Here is an 8,368-nt window from a genome sequence, read left to right as displayed (position 1 = left end):
ATGTGTGTGTGAATGGTGAATGTAATGAATGTGTGTGTGAATGGTGAATGTAATGAATGTGTGTGTGAATGGTGAATGTAATGAATGTGTGTGTGAATGGTGAATGTAATGAATGTGTGTGTGAATGGTGAATGTAATGAATGTGTGTGTGAATGGTGAATGTAATGAATGTGTGTGTGAATGGTGAATGTAATGAATGTGTGTGTGAATGGGTGAATGTAATGAATGTGTGTGTGAATGGGTGAATGTAATGAATGTGTGTGTGAATGGGTGAATGTAATGCACAATCTATGTAAAGTGCTTTGGATAAAGGCGCTGTATAAATTTACCATTTTGTTATTGTGGTGTTTTTATGTGTGGGGACCAGGGGCGTGCAGAGAATGTTAGAGAGGCAGGGGCTGACATTTCTAAAAGGGACTTTTGGTGAAAATCTCTGTGGTCAGCTATTTTTGGTGCTTGATACCACACTGAACTAACGTAATCAAGTGAATACTGGAGATGTGGCGTAACGGCATGGATTTCTACACAGAGAGGGCAATTCTTTCAACATAAGAGGGGGCAGATATAGATATTAACTGGGGGTGCATGACTCAGGGGGAGAGTTGCCGTCTTAGAACACGGAGAGTTACCGATGGGTTCCCAGTTCGATCCTGGGCTCCCCCAGAGTTGGTGTCAAAGTGTCCTTGAGCAAGACTCTGAACCCCTGGTTGCTCCCGGTGAGGGGGCAACCATCAAATATGATTATTTTGGGGGTCGCTGCCTGAAAAGGTTGAGAAGCCCTGGAATAGAGAGTAGCAGAGATTTCATATGGTCTCTAAATGGTGACAACGTGAGGAAGTGTCACCCAGCGATGGGTGTGTGTGGGTTCATAAATAAACACAGAGGCAGAGACAGGGAGCAGCAGAGAAGGTGATTATGGAGAAGCCAATATCTCAGCCAGCCTGTTGTACATTCACCTCTACACCATGAGAGGCAGGGGACGATCAATACAACTCTCTGTGTGTGTGTGTGTGTGTGTGTGTTGTGTGTGTGTGTGTGTGTGTGTGTGTGTGTGTGTGTGTGTGTGTGTGTGTGTGTGTGTGTGTGTGTGTCTCTCTCTCTCTCTCTCTCTCTCTCTCTCTCTCTCTCTCTCTCTCTCTATCTCTCTCTCTCTCTCTCTCTCTCTCTCTCTCTCTGAGAAAGAAATACTGATACATAGCTGATCTACTGTAGCATACATGGGCAACTGGCGGCCCGGGGGCCACGTGCGGCCCTCACCTTCACTTAATGCGGCCCGCAGGTTAATATTGGAATAGTGATATATTATTGATTTCCAACCAATTCATTGAATTCCAACCATGCAAACGTGACTTGCTTTAATTACTTCAGTCGATATTAGTAGCTTAACTCATTCGTAGTTTACGGCCGAGGAGCCCGAAATTTTTTCTATGTCTTTCACTGCTGGCTTCTCCTACCTGTTAAAGCGGCCGCTAATCCAGTTCCCATCGTGCGTGATCGGACACTGCTATGCATGGTGTGTTCGCGTATTCCATCAACTTCTCAAATCTTTTTTTTTTTTTCAATTGATCAATAAGTTCTCCGTCTGTAAGCTGCCGTGTTTACACAGAAAGCCAACGAATAGAGGATAGAGGACGGACAGCCGCTTCCGGTTTACGGTCTCAATGTTAACTGGTCCGCTCAATAATGTGTCCGTGTAGAAACCTATTTAAATTCCGCTTCGATACATTTAAAAAAAAAATTAAAGCTTATTAAATCTTCGGGTTCCTCGGGCATGGCAGGGAAGGGGTACAAAGGGGTATTTTTTTGGCAGAGGTTGAGTTAATGATTTAGCACTAGTCTTTTTTGTCCAAAGTATTTGTATTTAAGTATTTATGTAAATGTAACGCATTTTAAATTAAATATTAACTTTATATTCAGGATTCCAATTTGAAAACAACAAAAACAAATCTGAATTCCATTTAACAAATAGCAGATCTACAAGCTCAAAACGTGTCGCAGTGTGTTTTGAGCTTGTAGATCTGTTATTTTTGACTGTATATGCATTGTGGCCCTTTGGAGTGAATGTGAAAATATAGTGGCCCTCTCCATCATCAACGTTGCCCACCCCTGATCTAGACCAGGGGTTCCCAAACCTTTTTGTCTCAGGGCACCCCATACATTTTTTTTAATCCGAGGCACCCCTACATTATAATTTTCACTTCCAGCACCTTATATGTATAGCATATCGTCGTTGTCGGTTGGAAACCTTGTATGTCCAAAACCGTTTGTTTTGTACTACTACTAAACTAGTGAAAACAGCAGATCTACAAGCACACAACGCCTCGCATTCTGTGAAATAAATGATGGTATTTACAATCTGAGCAATGCTCAGGCCAGCAGCAATCAAAGTTACTGTATTGGTTTAAATAATACAATATTTAGAGATGTACAGTACGTCATTATTGTAATAATATGTTATGTAAGTAAGTGTATCTGAATCCTTTTTGATCATTTTACGAATTATACACAATTCTTAGATACTTTGTGGCTGGGCATTGATTGATATTCATGCTTTCTATCATTGGATTGCATTAATGGATTAACATTGGCCCAACCAGCAGTGCAACATGATTAAATCAAGTACAATACTAAAAATACACAAAACAATCACTGTACAAATCAAGGTCTTTGTTTCCACTCTCAGCATGTATCTGTACACATTCAGACAGTATTGTGTGTGTGTGTGTGTGTGTGTGTGTGTGTGTGTGTGTGTGTGTGTGTGTGTGTATGTGTGCGTGCGTGTGTGCGTGTGTGTGTGTGTGTGTGTGTGTGTGTGTGTGTGTGTGTGTGTGTGTGTGTGTGTGTGTGTGTGTGTGTGTGTGTGTGTGTGTACACAGCAGTGTTTCTCAAACTTATTTCTGCTTGGGCACTGGGCACACCAACATAATAGATAATATCTGTGTAAATATCGTCACTGTCGGGAAGAAACCTTGTATCTCCATGTTTCATATTTATACGTTTCTTCGCAAAGTAAAGCCCTGCTTCATCATGCAAGGCTGTCGCACACGCGAGGCGTTGTGTGCTTGTAGATCTGCTGTTTTCACTTTTCACTAGTTTAAATCATTTTTAAAATGATAAATACAATACTGGCTTTCAAGCAGTTTCAAGGGGCACACTTGACCCTTCTCAGGGGCACACCAAAGGTCCCCAGGCACAGTGGTTGAGAAACACTGGTGTACAGTATGTATGCATGCAGGCTCTGACCTTGAAATGCCTTTGGAATGCTAACAATCACTGAAGCTCCAGTGCATAAACACAGTGTGTTATTGTGTGTTGAAGAAAGGACTGTAATCCTATTATATCGTTGCTTTCGGCCGAATACCTTGTATGGTCATAATCTCAAGGGGAGATATGTTTTTTTTTTCTTCTTTTCCTCCCCCGCAAATGAAGAACACCCCATGGCATATACAGTACCATATACTTCTCTGTGCAACAGTGTCGCACAAAAGGAGCAAAAAATTAATAAAAATAGCAGATCTGCAACCTTACCACAGGTCGCGTTAGGGCTGCGAATCTTTGGGTATCCCACGATTCGATTCAGAATCGATTCTTGGGGTCACGATTCACGGATCACGATATATCAGGACCTACTCCAGTCTGCTGGCATGAAAGCAGAGTACATTTACGTAGCTTTTATAATTGTAAAGGTTTTATCAACTTATTGAAATAATGTAAACACACAAAGGTAAATCCAAGACAACATGTCTGATTTATTCATGCTTGCACACATTATTTTAACTTGTACAAACACAACATAATATCTAACAAATTATCGTATTTTTGGAAAATGAGAATCGATTCTGAATCTTAACATGCTAGAAACACGATTCGAATTCGAATCGATTTTTTCCTGCACCCCTAGTCGCAACGCAACGTGCTATGAGCTTGTAAATCTGCTATTTATTTATTTATTTGGTAAATTAAAGGAATAGTTAACATTTTTACTATGGATTACTCACCCCATGGAGACTTGAATTCATGGATATTGTTTTAGTTTTTGTCTCATTCCTAAGCCAATAATGTGATGACCGACTGGATGGGGACCCAAATGCATTTGGGTGAGAATCAATGGGGATACATTTTGGCTCAAGGGTCAAGTAAACCCTTTTACCTGACCCAGCTTGACCCAGAATTTACCCCCATTGATTCTCACCCAAATGCATTTGGGTCTCCATCCAGAATCAATGGGGGTAAATTTACTATAATCATTTTTTTGTCTTAGGAATGCGACAAATACAAAAACATATTGTTGAACTCACGTCTCCATGGCATTAGTAATCAATAGAAAAAAAAAACATTTTGGGGGTGAACTACTCCTTTAAGACTCACACGCACACACGTGCACGCACACATGCGCACGCACGCACGCGCACACACACGCACGCACGCACGCACGCACGCACGCACGCACGCACGCACGCGCGCGCGCGCGCTCGCTCGCTCGTGTTGTATATTTTGAGACGAATTAGACTGAAAATAAGTGCACGGATCTGTGAATATTTCTAAGTCTTTTCTGGAGAAGAAGTTGTTGAGAGAACTCGGGCAAATGGAGGTTCTTCCGTAGATTTATTGAAGAGTATGAGTTCCCAGGGTGGAGCGGAGCCCTCGCTCAAGCACAGCCTTTCGGCGTGACAAGAGTTTGCTCATATGACAACATTTTAAGACAGCTTTTATACCATACATACATGTAAGAACAGAGGCGGTCACTAAAGGCTCGCTGGGGGTGAGAGTTCCTCTCAGACAACCTAAATAGATCAAACATCTTCTCCAGGGACGTGCTGGGCCCCTGATTCAGCCCGGGAAAAAGAGTTGGAGAGGCCCTCATTGCGCGCTATAGAGAGAAATCTCTCTCTATAGCGCTGCTGCTACTCAAAGATTTGCCATTTCAGATCATGACAAGTGACAAGCCAGTGGGCCAATTACATGAGTTATATTTCGTCATTGTTGGGTGGAAACCTTGTATGTCCAAAACCATTTTAAAAATGATTTAAACTAGTGAAAACAGCCGATCTGCTGTTTTCACTACTTTTGTGCAACAGCCTTGTATGATGAAGCAGGGCTTTGCTTTGCGAAAAAATGTACAAATTTGAAACTTGGAGATACAAGGTTTTCTGCCCGACAGTGACAATTTACTTTGTTGGCCGCCCAGCCCCCAAAATGGAACGAAGGCCGACATTTTATTTTGATTGTATTTCCTAATGGCCGGCCTGGACCGGCCGGGAATGAACCGGCCGTTCGGGAGTTGTCCCGCTTTTCCCAATGGCCAGCACGTCCCTGATCTTCTTCATCAACATAGTCCATTGTCTTAAGAAAGCCTTGCATAGTAAGTAAGTTTACCAAACAGTAGGCACTGTTAAACAAAAGAGGTGTTATCTCACTGAATATCACCCTGGCTCCCCTGGACTCTGTCTCCAGAGCAGACAGTGACAATATACAAAGAAATATGGGATTATTAATATTGCCAGATTCACATCACTCGCGCGTCCACAAACACAATGTGTACTGTAAAGAAGAAAAAACAGGAACATGAGAAAGCTTAAGCACTTCAACTCTAGTTGACGCCACAGTGAAGCTGCAGGCAGGATAATGAGGCTCACAGCTGACAGCGAGGCTGGTTGGACTGCAGAGGCTCTCTGTGTGTTTGCTCTCTCAGCTCCACAGATAAGACATATATATAATAAATAAAGCCTATAAGGGTGTTTCACACTGAGTTCACCCATTTAGGCCTAACCTATAGAATAGGGCTAAATCAGAAATTATCCTACAAAACAAATATGTTGCTACATACTGTACATGTACTGTAAGCCCCTCCCAAACAGCAAAATGTGTTCCCGGCCTGAATGGGTTAAGGTGAAAATAATATTAAAGACAGAGATTATGTCAAAAAAGCAACGCTCTGTGCACAAAGCAGAGGAGAGCAGGGTTCTTAATTCTTATAACCTTGTATCTCCAAAACGGCAACATTGTTTTTTTGTCACTCAACAGTAAACAAACCAACATAGAGTTTAAGTGTATAGAGGGTATCTGCATAGTTATAAAGTGATTTAAGGACTTTTTAACACCTCTGAAATGACAAATTAAACATTGGCCAAATTGTCAAATATTAGAGGAAATTGTGAAATTAGCAGATCTACATGCTCACAACGCCTTGCAACGCGAGGCGTTGTGAGCATGTAGATCTGCTATTTTCACCATAGAACCGTGATAAACAAAACTCAACTCTGAGTGCTCGGCATGGTGGGGGATCCCCAGTTAAATTAAGATCATTTTGGGGGTCACAGCCTGAAAACTTTGAAATACCTTGTATCTCAAAAACTGTAATTATAAAATAAACAATAATACAAAACTAAAACTGTGAAAATAGCCAATCTACACGTCCCCAACGTCGCAAGATGGACTATTTTCACTACATTTGTTCAACACTCTATAGACGGGTTTCTTGTTTACAAACATTGAGACTAAATGCACAGGTGACTGTATCATGTAATCAATTCCGTCCAATCCCCAAACCTGTTGTTTTGGGGAGCGCTGGTTTCATTGGCTAATTTTGGTACCGACCCTGCACACTCATCTAGTTCTTATCAGTGTAACGTGGACCAGAAACCCGTCTATAGCGTCAGCCACCTAGCATAATTGCCTTAGTCATATATTTTAAGGTTTTCTGAAAAAGAAGAAAAAAAGTAAAGTCTTTGTCTTTTAGGCAGATGTGTGATTCTGGAATGTGACAAAGCATTGTGAGGACATGGTGAATCAGCAGGGTTAGGAGAGTATAGGACATACAGTTATAGGCAGATATCACAATTTACCCAAAATATTACTTAAAAAGGCAATGCTGTGAGGCGGTGAACAGTATGACAGAGAAGTGCAGGGCAAGACAGTTTTATTTGTTCAGCACTTTTCAACAGTAAGGTAATTCGGTGTTCTTTCCTCTGAAAATCAAGCAAAGAAAACACAACAGTTCTTCACGCCGAATCCGCAATTCCTTCCCCGCTTGAAACAATACTGCTTTCACCACTGGTATTGCATCACAGAACGTTGCGTACACATTGTTACAGTTTAAGGGTTTATTTCGTTACAGCGCAACATACAGTACGGTGAAGTATTAGGCATTTCCCACGACCACCGATCTTGTGAAAAATTAAAATGGGACCGCCAAATAATATTCTAAACTTTCCGCGATGCCAATAAGGATATTCTTCTCAGTCCATTAAAGACCCAGTGAAATGGTTATTTTGGTTATTTTATTTTGAAGTTTCAGGCTGAAAAGGAAGCCTGTGTGTTTCTGAACCAATCAGAAGGGACCAGCCCTTCAGGCGATGGGATGTAAAATCTGAGTCATGTGATGTTTTGTTTGTAGCCCTCAGTAGCAAGGCAAAGAGACACGACCAGGCTGCCTCTTGTACCAAGTTGCTTATTATTCTAACCTATAATGTTTACAGATACATATTTTATTGTGCTCATTAAGTTTACAATGAGTAATACATAGTTTGGACATCATCTTGAATGAGATTCAAAACGGAGTAGCTCTGTAATTAAAAACAGCTGTGTTTGGAGGAATGCCAGCAATGGGAATCAAACAGGTGAATGTAATCAAAGGTTCATTTATATGCAAGCGGACCTGTCTATGTCATCACGCAGCACGTTTCTGTTCACAGGAAATAATTAAGAATGGCCTATTTAGGGACCTTTGACATTAAAATACACAACAAATGTTTATTTTCTATTTTTTTGGCATCTAGTGTTAGGAATGCCCATCATGATTACCACGGATAAGCTCTAAAAGTGTGAAAAAACATATTTTTCATTTCACTGGGTCTTTAAGGCAGCGGCAGACAAAAAAGGTATTTTTTATAGAGCATTCATTTATGTGGAAAACCAGTTTAAGCTTGCAGATAAGAGTTTTCATGGCCGACACACAGCGACATAAGAAGCCGTCTCAGAGACGCTAATAGGACGCCGTCGGTTGCTAAACTTCAACACCTCCGCCTCGGTGCAGCGGGTATAATTGGCCCTCAGGCGTTTCTCTCTGCTGCAGACTACAGAGTCAGGAAACTATAAACGTTGACATGCCTGGTCGCTACATCTCAGCCAGATGGAAAATGAGCTGGGAAGACTCACACGTTTATGTAAATATTCATCTGTGTTTTGCAGGAGTTTTTCCTTTTTTTAATTTTCGGATCTCTTGGGTAGTAGTCGGAGGCCTTAGGGTTTTTTCGTGCTAATCAGTCTAAAAGCGCCAAATTTTGCACAGATGTAGCCCAGGGCTTGCTCTAATGATTTAGCTAGGGCGCCCGTGTCGACGACCTTCGGGGTCGCCGACAGTTGGGCT

The sequence above is a fragment of the Nannobrachium achirus genome, assembly GCF_963921795.1.
Source record: "Nannobrachium achirus genome assembly, chromosome: 9".
NCBI lineage: Eukaryota > Metazoa > Chordata > Actinopteri > Myctophiformes > Myctophidae > Nannobrachium > Nannobrachium achirus.
Note: the sequence above shows the minus strand (reverse complement) of the source record.